Source organism: Chelonia mydas, chromosome 3, assembly GCF_015237465.2.
Source record: "Chelonia mydas isolate rCheMyd1 chromosome 3, rCheMyd1.pri.v2, whole genome shotgun sequence".
Lineage (NCBI taxonomy): Eukaryota > Metazoa > Chordata > Testudines > Cheloniidae > Chelonia > Chelonia mydas.
In genome coordinates this window covers 80644157-80662336 of record NC_057851.1, presented here as the reverse complement: position 1 = coordinate 80662336, position 18180 = coordinate 80644157, and the positions used below count along the sequence as shown (strand labels likewise).

Genomic DNA, 18180 nt, shown 5'->3' with positions numbered 1-18180 from the left:
TGCCTGGTTCCAGTTTGGTTTAGGTGAAGTCCATCCTTCCTGTATAGGCACCCCTTTCCCAAAAGTTTTCCCCAGTTCCTAATAAATCTAAACCCCTCCTCCCTACACCATCGTCTCATCCATGCATTGAGACCCTGCAGTTCTGCCTGTCTGTCTGGCCCTGCACATGGAACTGGAAGCATTTCAGAAAATGCTACCATGGAGGTCCTGGACTTCGATCTCTTACCTAGCAGCCTAAATTTGGCCTCCAGGACCTCTCTACTATCCTGCCCTATGTCATTGGTACCTACATGTACCACGACCACCGGCTCCTCCCCAGCACTACATATAAGTCTATCTAGATGTCTTGAGAGACCTGCAACCTTTGCATTAGGCAGGCAAGTCACGATGCGAGTCTCCCGACCATCGCAAACACAGCTGTCTATGTTCTAATGATCAAATTGCCCGTTACTAATACCTGTCTCTTCCTAAGAACTGTTTTACCAACAAAACTGCTAGTGTAGAAATCAATAACCTACTTGCCCTCCAAAAATTCCTTGCCCATCCAAGGGAGGAAAACAGTATGAAAAAAAAATCTTTTGTAGTAGAAATGAGACAGACACAAAGCCAAGAGGCTTATGAAATCTTGCTAGGTTTTTTGCGTTCTGTGGTTTTTGTTTTTTTTTTTTAAACAAGAAGTTTCATCTTTTTAATCTGACAGCTGGGAAGCACTGTGCAAAAGAAAAGCAGCCACAGGGATTATCCCGCAGGAGAAGGGACAAAGACAAACAAAGGCAAAAGGGGAGGATGGGAGAGAGGGGGAGAGACACTCTCTTTCCCTCCCCCTCACCCCCCAATGGAGGCCGACTAAATATCAGAATGGACTCACTAAAGGAAGTAAAAGATTAGTCGGATTAGGATTTAAACAGATTATAATTCATTCTTGAATATTTACATTTTAATAACTTTTGGAAGTAAATGGTTATTCTTTAAAATGTGAATTAAAAAAGTTTGTGTTTTGGATAAATATCCATATTTTCCTTACATTAACTGAAATAGTAAGTAAGTTGTTTAGATATGGAAGTAATTGACATTTTTTGTGGGGAAGACAGTTATACTATTACTGTTCAAGAATTCCCTGTTTATCTTCTAGTTTGATATAAACCTCCTGTTCTAAAAATCTCATGCATTTTCTTGCAAAAACAATTAACCCCCCTTACTTAAGTTTGAGATTCCTTGCTTTCGTAACTGAGGTGATGAGGAAGTAATGCTCTTAAGAGGGTGGAGGAATGATCCAGCCAAAAATATATGAAGAATTCTGGGTCTTGAAAGCCCTGTAAAGTTCCCTTAATCAGCAAAATGGTTGGCTTACCACAGAAGCCCCAAAAGAAAATAACTCCAGTTCTGTATCTGCAAGTTGTGAAATAGGTGTGAAGGAGCAGCCAACTGTTAATGCAATTGAATATTATAGTATTGATTCTTGGGGTTGTTTTTTCATTCCTTTCCATAGCTATACACAAAATGGGAGTTACAGCTTTTATGGCGGGGGGGGGGGGGGTGCATGAAAGGAGAGGACAGGAATGCACGTTAATAAATGGCGAGGATGGAAGGATTGTGTGACTGGGATATGCGATGAATCTTTTTTTGCCCTGATAACTGGTGGTCATGAAGGAAGGGGGGAATTCTCTGAATTGTGCATGATTCTTTCCTCTTTTTGCTGAAAGCTCTGTTTTAATGGGCATGAGACAGCCCTTCACATCAGTATCTCTTAGGGCCCCAGTTTATTAACATTCAGCATAGACCAAGAGCCATAAAGGCTAATTTATGGGAGGAGACCTTAAACGATACCAACTTGAAATCTATTCAGCTTCAGGAAGTGAGTTTAAAATTAGAGGTAGGTATAGTACCTACTTGTGACTCCCCCTGCCAACTTTTGTGGTTTTATAATCTAATTTTCTTAAACTAAGTTTTCCCTATTGCTGTGTGAAAGACCTACACAAAGTGAAATTGACTGTACACAGTGCATTGGATAGCACTTTAAGTAAAACTGAAATGATAGGTAAAAATAGTTTCCCTCCAATCTCCTTTAGTTAGAGTAATAGCTGTTACTTGAAAGAATAGTAGGGTTTAAACTGATGTAAAATAAAATAACAATTTCTATCAGTAAGCTGCACTACAAACCTAGTGCTTAATGTGAATTTTCAGGTTCATGGTTGACTGTGTGGATGACATTTGTCTTCCCTTTCACCCACATTAATGGTTCTGCAGTGCCTGTGGAAATGTAGATGAGCCAGCCAATGCCTTTGGGCAGGATGGCCTTTACTAAGGCTACGTCTTTACTACCCGCCGGGTCGGCGGGAAGTGATTGATCTATCGGGGATCGATTTACTGCGTCTCATGTAGACACGATAAATCGATCCCCGAATCGATGCCTGTACTACACCTCAGCAGGAGGAGTAAGTGGAGTTGACGAGGGAGCTGCCGTGGTCGGCTTGCCACCGTGAGGATGGCCAGGTAAGTTGAACTAAGATACTTCGACTTCAGCTACGCTATTCGTGTAGCTGAAGTTGAGTATATTAGTTCAAACCCCCCACCCCAAGCGTAGCTCAGGCCTAAGGCTGGTGTTTCACTCTTTATTTGCCACTAAAGAAGATCATTGGAAGTTACCAATGTGTCCCTACAACACTGAACCCATAGGGAATGAGTACAGATTGCTGTTGCTGCTACCTTGTTGATGGAATGGGTTCTTCCTTCATTTCCACCCTTTTCCTTTCCCTTCTAGGAGAGGGTTGAGGGGGAATTAATCCCCTGCAATAAGGAGGTGGTGCAATAAGGCAGCCGGCTTTAGTTATACCCTACTGCTACATATTTTTCCTCTTATGAAGTACCAAAGGACCCAAGTGCTCCTGGTGATGCCAGAAACAATATCAAAATGGCAGTATATGCCTTTAGGCATGGTTCAGTACTGAAGCAGAATTCCAACATTTTATCTTCAGTTTGAAAAAATCTTAGGTTTCAAATCAGGGTGAATTTGATTTAAATCCATGATTTAAATCACTAGTCACTCTATTTAATCATGGTTTTCTACATAAAAGTGCATTCTTGTTGGTTGTTATAACCTTAATACATATTCTTCACAACTCAGATAGATGTAGGTTTCATTTTTAGAAGGTACACACTATACATTTTTAAACAGTGATTTATTTTGAAAACTTTTCAATCAGTTTTACAGCTATATCCGAAAATGAGTGATTGTTTGGTTCTTTCATTTACCAAAGGTAATTGAAGCAGATATTTTTGAAGTCATTGGGAGGTGAACTACCTCCAATTCAACAGGTTAATCATTAATATTTGGAGGATTTTCTTGCCAGGCTGTATTAGGAGGAGAACATCACCAGACAGATATTTAAATTGTTTTATTTAACTAAAACAACAATGTTAAGTATTCTGTATTTTTTTCTTCAACAGCAGACATACAATATTTTAACAAAAAAGCATATGTCCCTCGCTTCTCACATTTATCGCCAGATTTCTTCTCCTTGCCCAGATCTATTCTGCCCCCAACAATCTTCTATTCATTTAACTTTTTAAAATTTCGCACTTTTAGAGAGAGGTAACGGATTGACTCTGTGTACACAAATTTGCAGAGGGACAATAGAGTTGGTCTGTTATTCCTCACCTCTATATATTTATTTATTTATTTATTTAAAAACATTTTTGCTGTTAACAAGAATGTTATCTCTGCGGAGACACATCCACAGTTTGAGAACTGCAAAACTAAGCATCTCTGGTGGTATCTTTTAAACTGAGCACTGAGTCCAATTGGGTAGATAGAAAGATTAACCTAAATAATCTATACAGAAGCCTGTAGAACCCCATAAGATTGGGTCCCTAATCCATGAACTATTGGAACTCATTTACAAAACTTTTCTCAAACATTATAGACGCTCCCCAGGTTATGCAAGACCCGACTTATGCAAATTTGCACTTACGGAAAAAGTTCCATAAGCCAGAAATAGGATTTTCGAGTTGCGGAAATTTTTGCATAACGTATGGGTATATGTTGCCAACTTACACAAAATTCGAGTTATGCAAGGCTTTCTGGAATGGAATGATTGCGTAAATCGGGGGGCATCTGTACAGGAATATATTGTCTCATACCATAGAATTAGAATTTATAATCCCTATTCCATGATGAGATATCTTTGAGCTATAATGTATCTTAATTAAAGCTATCTTTAGACTGTTTGTTTTTTAAATAAAATTTTTTTTATACAAATGCTTTTTGAGGGGAAAAAAAACCTATCATTGATTTTTATCCACCCTGGGTTTCATAATTCATGCTTGCATTAAAATTTGAGTAAAAATCTTGGAAAGGTTTCTATGCTGGTGTCGTCTGGTATCATGTAAGAAAAAATCAATTTGTGCACATCTTTGTTTCTTTAATTTTATTTGTAGGTTGACAGAAATGTTATCCCTTAAGTCTGGAAAACTTCCGTTTGGGAACTGGTGATTACTGACAGGCAAGAGTTCTAATTTCTGCACACAAGGTAGTGTCTCCAGGTTTTATTTTAGGAATAATATATTAGTTCTCAATACGGTGGCTATCTTTTTTTTATAGTCTGAGGTGAAGTAGTATATTTTAGACTTGCTGCTTTAGCACCCAGGAAAAAATGATAGTGAAGGCATTGAAATGCTGCATGCTTTTCAAACCAGAACTTCTAAGTCCAAATTCTTCCACGTGTATGGCAAAACTTGTGGAGAGTCATAGTAAAAATACGTTAGGTTTTTGTTTTCATAGAAAAGTGCAGTAGTCTTTAAATGTTTAAATACTGTGTTTTTGTACTTGCCACAGTAACTGCTGTGCTGACAAGAGACATACAGTGTATGAAAGGCAGGGCAAGTAAATCTTGTAGATCATGCTTGGCTTGAAAACTACTTTCCTTTAGCATGTTTTAGCATATAATAGACAGAATCAGTGCTTGTTTAAACAGCATTATCTAAGAAGACCATATTTTGCATCCCTGTCTCTGTGCAAACAGTTGTTTACCGTAATGCCTACAGTAGATTATGAAATGTTGCACTTGCATCTAATTTATGCAAACATCAAAAAGGAAGCACTGGACTTCTATAGCATCAGGTGATCAAAAATTCAGCTAGAAACAGTATAAGACACAAGTGCAAGTTCATATTAATTTAAATTATTTGCTTTTGGTTACATTTTTGTGCTGGACACAGTTATTTAAGAAATAAACCCATCAAGAGCTGGAAGCCCTAGTTTCTGGTTCCTGCTCTAACACAGGTTACCTGGCCATCCTTCTTCAGCATGTCATTAATGTTTGTGTCTCCACTTCCCTATTCATAAAATGGGTGTAAAGGTGTAGTTCACAGGGATGTTATGATATTGAGCTGTTCTGCGATCCCAGGATGGAAAGATCTACATAAGTGGAAAGTATTATTCATTATAGTGGATGTGTGTAAAGTAATCCCTCAGGACCAAATATTTAAAGGTATTTAGGTACCTAGTGATCCATCTAGGTGCCTATGGGGACTTTCAAAAGCACCTACAGTGCCCAACTTCCATGGCCCTAATTACCTTTTAAAATCTTGGCCCTTAGTGACTACTTATGGAGCGAGGATATGAGAGAGGAAATGAATCATGAACAATAGATGTCAGTCGTATCAGAGTTTCCGACATGATGGTGATGAAGGCAGTATAACCTATATAGAATAGAATCTGAAAGTCTATATTAAAAAAAAGTTTTAAAGATGCTTGCTTCATCACCCTAATGTAAGTATCCAGTGGTTAGCTCTCAAGGTTGAACTGCTCTGAATTTTGTGGTTCCACTTCATTAATTCCATTCAGATTTTTTTTAAAGTGAATTTTAAAGTTCAGTGGCTCATTATATGGGGTGGAGCAGATATCTATGGCACTAAATTTTATTTATGCCTTAGGTATGGTCTGTAAAAGATGTTTAAAATAACTGTATAGGAACTTGATAATATCCCTTTAAATAGCTTTTGGGCCCTCACTCTCATCTGTGTAGAATAGCAGTGTATATAGGTAGGTAGGCCGGCCTTTTATGTTGTATAAATAAGCATGATTATTTGGACCTCATTCTGGCTGTGGTTTCTTCATATTATACATGTGTAAAGAGCAAAAGACGTAATTGGTGATGATGATAGGATCCTTATCCAGGAATACAGTGATAGTAGAGCACTAGTGAAAATGAAAAGGAAACTACAGTCTGCAGCCAGTGGAACTGAGTTAACTGCTAACTTTTAAATAGAAATGTAGAAAGAGTTAAAAAGTCTGGCTAATTGGGGGGTGGAGGGGAATTGACTTGCTTGATAACTCAATAGGACTTGCTCTCTGATATTGAAAGACTAGGGTTGCCAACAGTCTAATCACACAAACCTAAACAACCTTCCCTGCCCCTTCTCTGAGGCCCCATCCCACTCACGCCATCCCCCCTCCCTCGTTCGCTTGCTGTCTGTCCCCCCCCCCCCCCCTCACACACACCTTCGCTCGCTTTCAGTGGCTTGGGGTGCAGGAGGGAATGTGCGCTCTGGGCTGGGACCAAGGGGTTTGGAGTGTGGGAGGGGGCTCCGGGCTGAGCCTGGGGCAGGGGGTTGAGGTGCAGGAGGGATGTGGGATACAAGCTCTGGGAGGGAGTTTGGGTGCTGGATGGGGCTTAGGACTGGGAGAGGGGATAGGGATGTGGGGTGCAGGCTCTGGGAGGACGGGGCTCAGAGCTGGGGCAGGGGGTTAAAGTTCAGGCTCTGGGAGGGTGCTGGAGGGGGCTCAGGGCTGGGAGAGGGGATGGGGGTGGCAGCTTTGTAGAAATTTTGGTGGCGCCCAGACTCCACCCCCCCCACCTGCCTAAGGCTCTGAGAGGGAGTTTGGGTTGGGGAGGAGGTCTGGGGTGCAGGCTCTGGGAGGGAGTTTGGGGGCAGGAGGGGATGTGTGGGAAGGGGGTGAGGGTGTAGGCTCTGGGACGGAGTTTGGGTGCTGTATGCAGGCTCTGGGCTGGGACAGGCTGGGGGTGCAGGAGGGGATGAGGGGTGAAGGCGCTGGGACTGAGTTTGGGTGTGGGGTGGGGGCACAGGCTCTGGGAGGGAGTGGGGGGGTGCAGCGCTTACCTGGGGCCCCTAGGCAGGGCAGGCTGGGAGTCTCCATGTACTGCTACTCCCAGGCACTGCACCTGCAGCTTTTCATTGGCTGCAGGGGCACTTGGGGTGAGACACAGACCCACCCAGGGGCTGCAGGGAGGGCCAGCAGCCATGTGGAGCGAACAGGGAGGAAGCCGCTCAGCTCCACTGTGCTGCTGATGGTGAGTGAGGGCCCTAGGCTGTTTTAAATGGCCCGGGGGACGTGCAGGGGGTGGGGGCTGGGGGCAGAAGGCAGGGCCGAAGGAGAGACTCAGCCCCAAACATTGCTGGAGCCGGGCCCTGGGCCAGGAATATTCCTGGTGCCCAGGCACCACAGGTCCATAGGGCTCGCTGCCCATGGTTGGGGATTCAGGGTGCAGGCTCCAGGCTGGGGCAGGGAATTGGGGTGTGGGAGTGGGTGAGGGGTGCAGGCTCTGGTCAGGTGGCGCTTACCTTGGGCGGCTCCCAGTTGGCGGTGTAGCAGGGCTAAGGCAGGCTCCCTGCCAGCCCTGTCCCCGCGCTGCTCCCGGCAGCAGCCGGCATATTCCTGCAGCCCCTGGGTGGGCAGGGGTCTCTGTGCATTGCCTGAGCGCTGACTCTGCAGCTCCCATTGGCTGGGATCTGTGGCTAATGGGCGCTGTGGGGGCGGAACCTGCCTTAGCGCCGCTGTGCTGCTGACTGGGAGCTGCCCGAGGTAAGCAGGGCCTGTGGGCACTGCCCTGAGAAGTGGCCTGCGGGTGCCGCCCCTTGCAGCTCCCATTAGCCGTAGTTCCTGGTCAATGGGAGCACCTCTTCCCCACTCCCACCCAGGGGCCGCAGGGATGTGCCGGCTGCTTCCGGGAGCAGCGTGGGGCCAGGGCAGGCAGGGAGCCTGCCTTAGCCCTGGTGCGCCACCGGACTTTTAGTACCTAAAATCTTCCGGTTTGGCTTCAGTAGTCTTCAGGAGATAGAGCCTGATTCCAGGAGACTCCCAGCGAAACTTGGAGGTTTGGCAACCCTACGAGAGACTGGAACAGTATATAATTAACTGGTATAATTGAGGAAAAAATGGCAGTTTGAGGCCTGGTTTATACTACAAAGTTAGGTCAGCATTAGCCACCATTGGTGTTAACCTACTTGTCTCCCACTGATAGTAAGCTGTCCATTAGGCAGACATAGGAACACCACCTCCCTGAGCAGTGTGGATTGATGTACTGAATTGACGCAGTACAATGTAGACATTGTGTTACCTATGTCCATCCTAACGGTCCTCCAGCATCTATCCTTTCATGCCCAATGCTGACAACTCTGGTCACAGTTGTGAACTCCATTTTCTAGGGGTCTTTGAGACTAGCATTGCCTGCCTTTAAACCTTAGGAATTTTTGAAACACCTTTTCCTGATTGTCCATCTCAGCAAGCCTACTGAACAGCTCTCTATTGTTGCATGCAACTGCCTAGCTGACCGTGTCCAGCTACATGTTCCAGACATGCTCCCACCTGAAGTAGACAGTAGATATTGCATCTCCTGGCCTGTGAGGAGAAGGGGCTGTGCAAGTACAGCTATGGACCAGCTGGAGAAATTAGGACATCTATGAGCAGATTGCGCAAGGGATGCTTGAGTTAGGGGTATAATAGGGATCAACAGCAGTGCCGCATGTGAAAGCGAAGGAACTGCGGCAGGCATATTGGAAGGCCAAGGAGGCCAACCGTTAATCCAGTGCTGAGCTTCAGACCTACCACTCTTACAAAGAGCTTCATGCCGTACTTACGGAGACCCCACTACCACCCTGCATACCATTGTGGATACTTCTGAGGAGCCTGAGTCGCAGGCCCCTGGCATAAACAGCAAGGACGAGGAGGATGGGGGGGACATGTGACAGGTAGGGCCCAGCTCTGCCACAAGCCAGGACCTGTCTGAGTCTTCACTACAGTCCTGTCAGTCCAATACAGGCGAACCCAATTCAGGGAAAGGAACCTCGGGTAAGTGTGTAAATTTATCTCCCATGACAGTGTTGGTGACCCCAACTTAGCTAGACGCAGCTATCAACTTTTCATGAATTTACTTGTACTAGAAAAGATAACTATCTCTCTGTTGTATTGCTATCTGGTTTTCATGCCCTGTAGAGATAGGCGGAGGTCCATGTGGAGCAGTTTATGTAGAGAGAGATGTCCCTTAAATCCTCCTGAGAGAGCTCAATGAAACTTTCGTGGAGGTGGCACTGCAATCCACTCCTGAAGGTTTCTAGGGATGACAACCTTATTTCTTTCTCTGCGGTAGGTCACTTGCCCGCACCATTGCAGTAAACAGGCCAGAAGCATACTGTCCTGGATGGCTTTGGTTTGCCAGGAGCAGCTGTGCTCTCTGTTCCTTTGTGGCCCCTAGGGGTGAGATATCAACTAAAATCACTACTGCCTGTGGAAAGTGGTGCACGTATACAGTGCCATTGCCCTATACTCAGTTTCATGCAACCGATCAATTCCCTCCTCATTTCCCTCACTCCTGGTAGGCCATACTCACCAGGGCTGGAGCTGTGAGTGGTGCTGTGCATATGCACTCTGAAGCAGAAGTGTCAATGAGCATGTCTTTGTTTAAAATGTTAGGGAGCAAGTTCTGAATTGTTACTTTTTGCTTTCCATTGTGACTATACTGATGATCAGCTCTGTTTTATGTGTAACTGCTGCTGTTGTGGCCTTGAGGGGTTTCCCCCTCCACACCCACGGAATGCCTGAGCCAGATAAGGAGGAGAAAGAAAAGGACTCAGGATGACACATTCAGCAAGATCCTGCAAGTTTGTACTGCATCAGACTGTGAACAGAAGGCCTGGAGAATGAATATTGCATACTGTTTGGAGAAGAAAAGAGCAGACAGGAGAGAGGCCCAGGAGTTAGAGAGGGAGATGCACCAGGACATGACTGGACTTCTCCGGCAGCAAACAGATGATGCAAACTTTTGTGGACCTACAAGTTCGACAATCTGTCTCCCCTCCCTTTGCAGTTCACGGAGAACTCCATTTCAGTACCTCCCTACACCCTCTCTCAGCATTCCATTATGGCTTCAGAGGTTGCATCTCTACCCCTACCACTGCACACCAGGATTAAGGACAACCACAGCTTCACATACTGAACTGTGAGAGCCACAGTTGATGTGTGTAGTGTGACTGGGTCGGGCCAGATGGCTATATGAGAGTGGTCCTATTGAAAATTTCAGGGGTAGAAGGCAGGTATATTAGCCCCAGGATAAGCAGGCCCATTTCCCCTGATAATTGAACAGGGGTTACTCCAGGATAATTAGGACACCTGGGGCCAATCAAGGGCCTGTCAGAACCTGTTAAAAGCCTCCCTTCTAGTCAGATAAATGCTCAATAGGAGCTGTGGGAATCAGGTGTGCTACTGGAGAGCCAGATGGTGCAGACACTGACGAATGCCAGGAGGGAGATCTCACAGATACAGAGGTGAAGAGCAGAGGAAACCCTGCCCAATAGGGTGTACAGCCTTTCCAGGCCCCAGAGGTTTGGGGGAAGAGACCCTGCCAGAAGGGAGAGACTGAACTCTGTGTCCGGCTTGCTGCCGCTACGCCCAGAGGAGCTATCAGAGACTAAGAGGCTTCCCTCCCCTGCCATCAGGGAGCCCGGGAGGAACCTCTGCTCCAACAAAGTGGGGACAGTAAACCCAGGGGCATGGAGAAATTCCCAGGGAGAGAGGAATCCCCCAGCCCGCTGCTAAGAGAAAGCATGGAACCCACTGAGGTGGAGAAGGAGCTCTTCCACAGTAGCCTAAATGGACATGAATGTTCCTCACTTTTCTTCAAGCACTGCTTTATGAATTTATTACAGTTTTCATGTTTTGCTTTTAACTTGCACAGAATTTTATTTTGAAGTGTTTTTGTTACTCAATAAAATTATTGCTAGGAAAATAATTCATTTAGTAGTTCCCAATATATACTGAAGAATGCCTGGTAGTAGTGAAAGCACCCACTTGTTGTACATTGTGATACAACTCATAGGATCAGTGACAAACAGTGTAATAATCATAAATGTACAGCAAGCACCACAAAATAAGTTAATTGTTGGTGTTTTGTTCATAGATGTGCACCACTACACAATTCCTAACAGGCCCCCAAACTCTAGGACAGGTAGAGCACAGTACACCACAACACATTATTGTGGCTCACTGTTACAGTGCTCTTTCAAAGCCGCCCTGAGCCATATATGTTGAGCTCTTCTGATAGCTCTTGTTGTCTGGCTGTTCAAACTCAGCAGACAGCTGCTCTGTCTCTACCCCACAGCAACTTACCTCCTTTTGCTTCACCGATTTTATGCAGGACACAGCAGGCAGCTATAACAATTGGGATATTTTTCTTGCTGAGATCCAATCTTGTGAGAAAACATCAGTGCCCCTTCACTCTACCAAAAGTGCATTCAACTGTCATTCTGCACCTGCTAAGCTGTTAGTTTAATCTTTTGTTGGGGTTGTCCAGGTGGTTGGTGTACAGCTTCATGAGCCAGGGGTGCAAGGTATAGACTGGGTCCCCTAGGATCATTGTTGACATTTCAACATCACTGGTGGTAATCCACCTGTTAGGAAAGAGAGTCCCTGCTTGTAGATTTCTGAACAGTCCTGTGTTCTTAAAGATGCAATCAGCATGCACCTTCCCTGACCAGCCAACACTGTCAGAAGTGTCCCTAATGATCCACTGATGCTTGCATAATGACAGAAAAACAGCAATTTCTGTTGATGTACGCTGTGCCAAGGTGATCTGGTGCAAAACTGGAATTGAATCATGCTCATGCTGTACAGTGCAGTCTGCATAATGTTATGACCGATATCATTTGTAAGTCTTATTTTTTTGAGCAAAATCCATTTTTACTGCTGACTCTGGATACCAGTAGCCTGCACAATATCAGGAGTAAATGTGTATTGACAGTGTATTCTGTATTTTTCCTTACCAAAGCAAACTAGTTGGGAAACGGTCTCTGTTGGAATCACATTTCCATGTACATTGGGACAGTTCACTTTCTGTAATATCCTTTCCATCCTGTATTTCTTGTTAAAGAATCATAAGTTGGCTGTGATTAATTTCTGAACAGGAAACATCTTGATGCCCTCAGTGCTTTAAGTGAGAAATGAAAATAAATCCTTAAGGGGAAGCTAAGTAACCACCTCCCACGCGAAAGTATTTTTTCCTTCTCTAATTTCTACATATGTATATTAAAACGTTTAAGGTTCTTTCCCCATGTGTGACTGCTTCCAACTTCCATGTATCAACCCAGCATAGAAAGTTATCTATGTGATGTCTTGTTTCAATTTTGATACTAATTTTCCTACTCAGACCTAGAATTATAGGATACAAATAAGTGTGCTGGTTTTGTTGCTACTGGTCAGAACTTGGATGGGTGGGATATTATGCGGGAGAGGTGGTAGCAAAGCCTATACCTAAGATGCCAAAGGGCTGGTTCCTTGCAAGCAGATTTTGTACCATTATAACTAGATCCATTTAGAAACTGATACCCACTAGACGAGGGTTGTTTCTACTTAGCTTGGCTACTGTGGCAAATTGCTGGCACTACTATGATGGGTCTCGCGCTTTCTCTTCTTGGGTGGGGGTTAAGGGCACCGTTTCTTGCCCCTGAACTGGGGTATTAACTGCCTCACTAGTGTCCTAGAGGAGGGGAGTGGAGAGGGAGGGACCTGGGCCCACCCTCTACTCCAGCCCAGGGGCCCTAGGGATAGCAGTAAACCAGTAGAACTAGCGGTTCCTTCCCCTGGGCTACTTCCCTCTCCTCCCCTTCAGTTTGTGGGGCTTCCTGCCCTCCCTCTGCACAGACCAGGTGTCCCTTTACCTAGGGTCTTGGTCTTCTTAGCCCACCACAGCACTTCTCCAAACTTTTCTCTGCTTCCCTCCAAACTGCTCTCTGCTTCAACATGAATCCACTCTTGTTTCAACTCCTCCAAACTGCTCTTTGCTCCAGTGCCAATCCACTTTGCTTCAACTCCTCCTCTTGTCTGATTGAAGCAGGGGTTTTTTATCATGTGACTGGCTTCAGGTGCTTTAATTTATAGCAAACTTTCTTCCCTCTACAGGGAATAAGGCTCCCTTCTAACACTCTCCTGCTGCCCTCTGGCCATGCTGTATCACACTACCAATCGCAGTCAAGATGTATAACAGTGCACGGTACCTTGGGTAATTACTAGAGTGGCTAGCCTGTACTGAAGTCCATGTTTCTGCAGCTTCACTGCTACCAGTACTTGAGCTAACTAGCCCTAAATTAGTAGGGTAGAAAAGCATATGCTGCGGTCGCACTTCCAACTGTTGACCTACACAGTGTGGGTATAGTTATATTGGCATAAAGATGCTTACATTACTATAGCTTATTCTAGAAGATAGTTTCCTCAGGAAATTGGTAGGAATAAGCTATTCCATAGCAGACTATTCTACGTCACTATAGATTTTTAACCTTCCAGGAAAATTTTTCTACCAGCCTGAATTTTCTTTTTCTGCCTATTCTTCCCAGCTAACCACAATATACAGACAACAAATTCCTACATCTTGTGTAGATAGATAGAATTAGATATACCAATTAAGCACCTTTATACTGGTATAGCTGCATCCACACTAGGGGCTTGTGCTGCTTTAATTGTGACTCTAACTTCGTATAGTGGTAAATCTACATAAATTTCTTGTTGACAAATCCTAATATTTTTCCTTATAAAGGATTCTTGTGATCTTTTCTTTGAAACCCTATCACACCTCCAGTGTCTGCAGCAAGCCTTTAATGTTTGTGGCGGGGGGGAACCAACAGAGCTACAGAAAGTGCCTTTTTCCTGGTTCCGTGAAATACCATTCAGATTTAGCTAAGATATGAAGTATTAAAAATAGGTCTTCCCTTGTTTCACTTGCAAGCTTCACAAAAACTTTGGCAACATGCCAAAATCACTGAACGTTCAAAGGCCAGGTTTGCACTGTTGCCACAGCAGCACCATTCCCATCACAAGCTGCACTGGGAATACCAGGCAGCTCCTACACCAGCTGTAGCAGAATGGGAGTGGAAGAGAGGCAGGATGGGCTCTGTCCCCCTGTAAATCCTCAAACCCCTAACTTAGGCCACTGACGATATCTTCCTCTCCAAAGGCAACATACAGGGCAGAAGGTCTCGTAACTCTGGGAGATGAGATGAGAGGGAGATGCTGGCTGGCTTCCCCTGAACCCAACAACCCACCCTGCTGCAAGTGAACAGTCCTAATGCTGCAAACAAAGGCTAGTCTTATAGCTCAAGGTAGTAGTACTGTGCTCTGAGATGTTTAGGGTTCAGGGTTCTAATCCCACAGACTCATGAGTGGAATTGTCACACATGATATAATTTGCCTTTTTCCTTTAAAAGCAATCAAAAAACCCTAGGAACTTATGTATTCATATGTACATGCACACTCTTCCTAGCTGTACTGGAAGAATTTTATTTAAGTTGCACGGTCAAGCAGTCCAAAATTAGGAAATGCCAGATTTACAGTTGTCTGTGCAACTTTAAGTCTGTCCCCCCTGTGCATATGTATTATGATACAGCTTTTAATTACCCAGTGAAATACTTTTTTCCCCCAGGACCTTTGTCGGATTCAATGCACAGAATGGACATAGGAAATGCCAGCTTTTCAGTTGCCCCCTAACTTTTTAAGTGCTTAACTTTAGAAGAATATTCAGGTTGTCATATTTTTGTATGTGTAATATTATATAGGTCAAAGAATGTCAGAGTAGCAAAAGGGAAGTCCCTGTACTCTCTTATATTGTCTCAGCTCTCTGGTGGAGCTCAGTTGCATTGTTATAGTCTATTCCAGCACTCACAGGAACTCAGGAAATGCTGATATTGCAGAAAACAGGAGCATGGTCAAGAGCAACATACAGCTTTGTTCTATTTTAATTGCTTCCTTCAGCTTTATTTCTATAGTGATAAATTGTGTACTGTATCTGTTGGGGATAGAGAGAAAATATAAATTGTAATTCAACTTTTTATTTTAAAATATGGTTTGCAGATTCAAATAGCTAAATACAAAGCTATAACACATCCTTTCATAGCATAATTGGAGCATTACAGAGCAATGAATGAAATGCTGCACAGTTGAAAACCAGAACCTAAAATAGGGGATTAGCACCCGTCTTCCTCTGTCTCGTACTTTGTGGTCCATATCTTTTTCTTAATGTTAGCTAAGCCACAGAAAATGTGAGTTCACTTTGCAAGATTGCACAAAATGACCATTCAGTATGTACCTTTAAATCTGTCATTAGATTGGCAAGGAACCCCAAACTCTAGAGGGTTAAACATCTGATCTCTCCTAGTAGTCTTGTCTTGACTGTGACTTTTGCAGTGGTCTGACAGGAAAAGAAAACAAGGCTATAATGTCAGTGCTGCCAGTTCAGATACAGGAATATATATATATATTTTAAACTATCATAGTCCTGTACACTTTTTGCAAAAAAGGGGGCATCCTTTAAGCAAGATTTAGAGTCATTATTTGTACATAGGCTGGATGCATCTTTAACTTCCATATGAATGAGGTATTTACCAGCATACGACTTCCAATCAGATGATAAATAGTTGTTCATAACAGGATGGACCAGACAGCCAGTAAAACATTCCCAGGGTACTAAATTAGCACTTGATTGTTTTATTTTGAATGGTAAAGGAAAACTACAATAATTTACAATAATACATTAGAGAGCAGAATAAATATTAACTAAATTAGAATTCCTATATTGAAAATGAATGTTTAAAATACATTTTTTAGAAATACGAGTCACTATTTTAGTATCTCATTCAGTGGATGTCATCATTCTTAGTGAGGCTGCCATTTAATGATACTGGATTGTACTTCACAGCAGGAGGCACAGTTTCATGAGACAGCATAACACTTAAATTCAAGTTCTATTAGCAATAATTGCAAATCAAAGTCAGATTGCTTAAGTACGTTCTTAAGACACTTTTTAAAAAAATGTATACGCTAAATTACCAATTGGTTTAAGCAGCTGTAAATGACCAAAACATAAAACTAGGACGTCCAAGTGATTAAAAAAAAAATCGTGATTAATTGCGTGGTTAATCTCACTGTTAATAGAATACCATTTATTTAAATATTTTGGATGTTTTCTACATTTTCAAATATATTGATTTCAATTACAACACAATACAAAGTGTACAGTGCTCACTTTATATTTGTTTTTGATTACAAGTATTTGCACTGTAAAAAAACAATAGAAACAGTATTTTTCAATTCACCTAATGTAAGTACTGTAATGCAATCTCTTTATCATGAAAGTTGAACTTACAAATGTAGAATTACCTACAAAAAAACCTGCATTCAAAAATAAAACAATCTTAAAATTTTAGAGCCTGCAAGTCCATTCAGTCCTACTTTTTGTTCAGTCAATCGCTCAGACAAACAAGTTTGTTTACATTTGCAGGAAATAATGCTGCCCGCTTGTTTACAACGTCATCTGAAAGTGAGAACAGGCATTCTCATGGCATTGTTGTAGCCAGTGACCCAAGGTATTTACGTGCCAGATGCGCTAGAGATTCGTATGTCCCTTCATGTTGCAACCACCATTCCAGGGGACATGCGTCCATGCTAATGACAGGTTCTGCTCGATAACAGTCCAAAGCGGTGTGGACTGACGCAGATGCCGCCGGCAGAACGTTGATTTTCTTTTTTGGTGGTTTGGGTTCTGTAGTTTCCACATCGGAGTGTTGCTCTTTTAAGACTTCTGAAAGTATGCTCCATACCTTGTCCCTCTCAGATTTTGGAAGGCACTTCAGATTCTTAACCCTGGGGCAAGTGCTGTAGCGATCTTTAGAAATCTCCCATTGGTACCTTCTTTGCGTTTTGTGAAAGTGTTCTTAAAATGAAAAACCTGCTGGGTCATCATCCAAGACTGCTATTAACATGAAATATATGGCAGAATGTGGGTAAAACAGAGCAGGGGACATGCAATTCTCCCCCCAAGGAGTTCAGTCACAAATTTAATTAATGTATTTTTTTTTAATGAGTCATCAGCGTGGAAGCGTGTCCTTTGGAATGGTGGCCAAAGCATGAAGGGGCATACGAATGTTTAGCATAGCTCGCACGTAAATACCTTGCGATGCCGGCTACAAAACTGCCATGCAAATACCTGTTTTCACTTTCTGGTGACACAGTAAATAAGAAGAGGGCAGCATTATCTCGTGTAAATGTAAACAAACTTGTTTGTCTTAGCGATTGGCTGAACAAGAAGCAGGACTGAGTGGACTTGTAGGCTCTGAAGTTTTACATTGTTTTTGAGTACAGTTATGTAAGAAAAAGAAATCTACATTTGTAAGTTGCACTTTCACGATAAAGAGATTGCACTACAATACTTGTATGAGGTGATCTGAAAAATACTATTTCTTTTGTTTATCATTTTTACAGTGCAAATATTTGTAATGAAAAATAATATGCACTTTGATTTCAGTTACAACACAGAATACAATATATGTGAAAATGTAGAAAAATATCCAAAATATTTAATAAATTTCAATTGGTATTCTATTTAACAGTGCGATTAACTGTGATTTTTTTTTGAGTTAATTGTATGAGTTAACTGCGATTAATCGATAGCCCTACATAAAACACAAACAACCTACCTTAAAACATGCTCTTAAAAACAGACTAGACACATTTTTTGTTCTAGTTGTGTGCTGTGTGTGGAGTCTTCTATTTCTGTATCCCAGACTGTCCTCTGACTGTGTATCTCCATCATATTAGACTTAACATGGTCCAAAATGAACTCCATATATCTCCTTCCAGAGTCTACACATGGCTTCCATTCTGCACCACTGTTGACAGCACCATCATCTTCCCTATTACTCAGGCCTGTAAGCTGGAGGCCATGTTTTAATTTTCTCTCTTCTTTGCCACACATATCCAGATTGTGTCCAAAGCCTGTTGCTGCTGCTTCCACAACATTTCTAAGATATGACTTTTTTTTTTTTCTGTCTCCATAGCTAAAGTTTTCATTCAGGCATCCTCATCTCCTGTCTTGATCACTGTAACCACTATCCCAACTAGCC

At 42.9% G+C, this 18180-nt stretch overlaps 1 protein-coding gene across 8 annotated transcripts in view; it reads left to right on the top strand.

Moving 5' to 3' along the window:
• The window catches only part of SESN1 (sestrin 1), a 146809-nt gene that overhangs the window by 53577 nt on the left and 75052 nt on the right, over window positions 1-18180 (top strand). For 2 of the 8 annotated variants that reach the window (XM_037894601.2, XM_037894599.2), the window contains one exon: window positions 4438-4529. The exons of the other annotated variants lie outside the window; for them this stretch is intronic. The gene's annotated coding sequence lies outside the window, so the exon portion shown is untranslated. The remainder of the gene's footprint in view (window positions 1-4437; window positions 4530-18180) is intronic. 8 annotated transcript variants of the gene reach the window in all.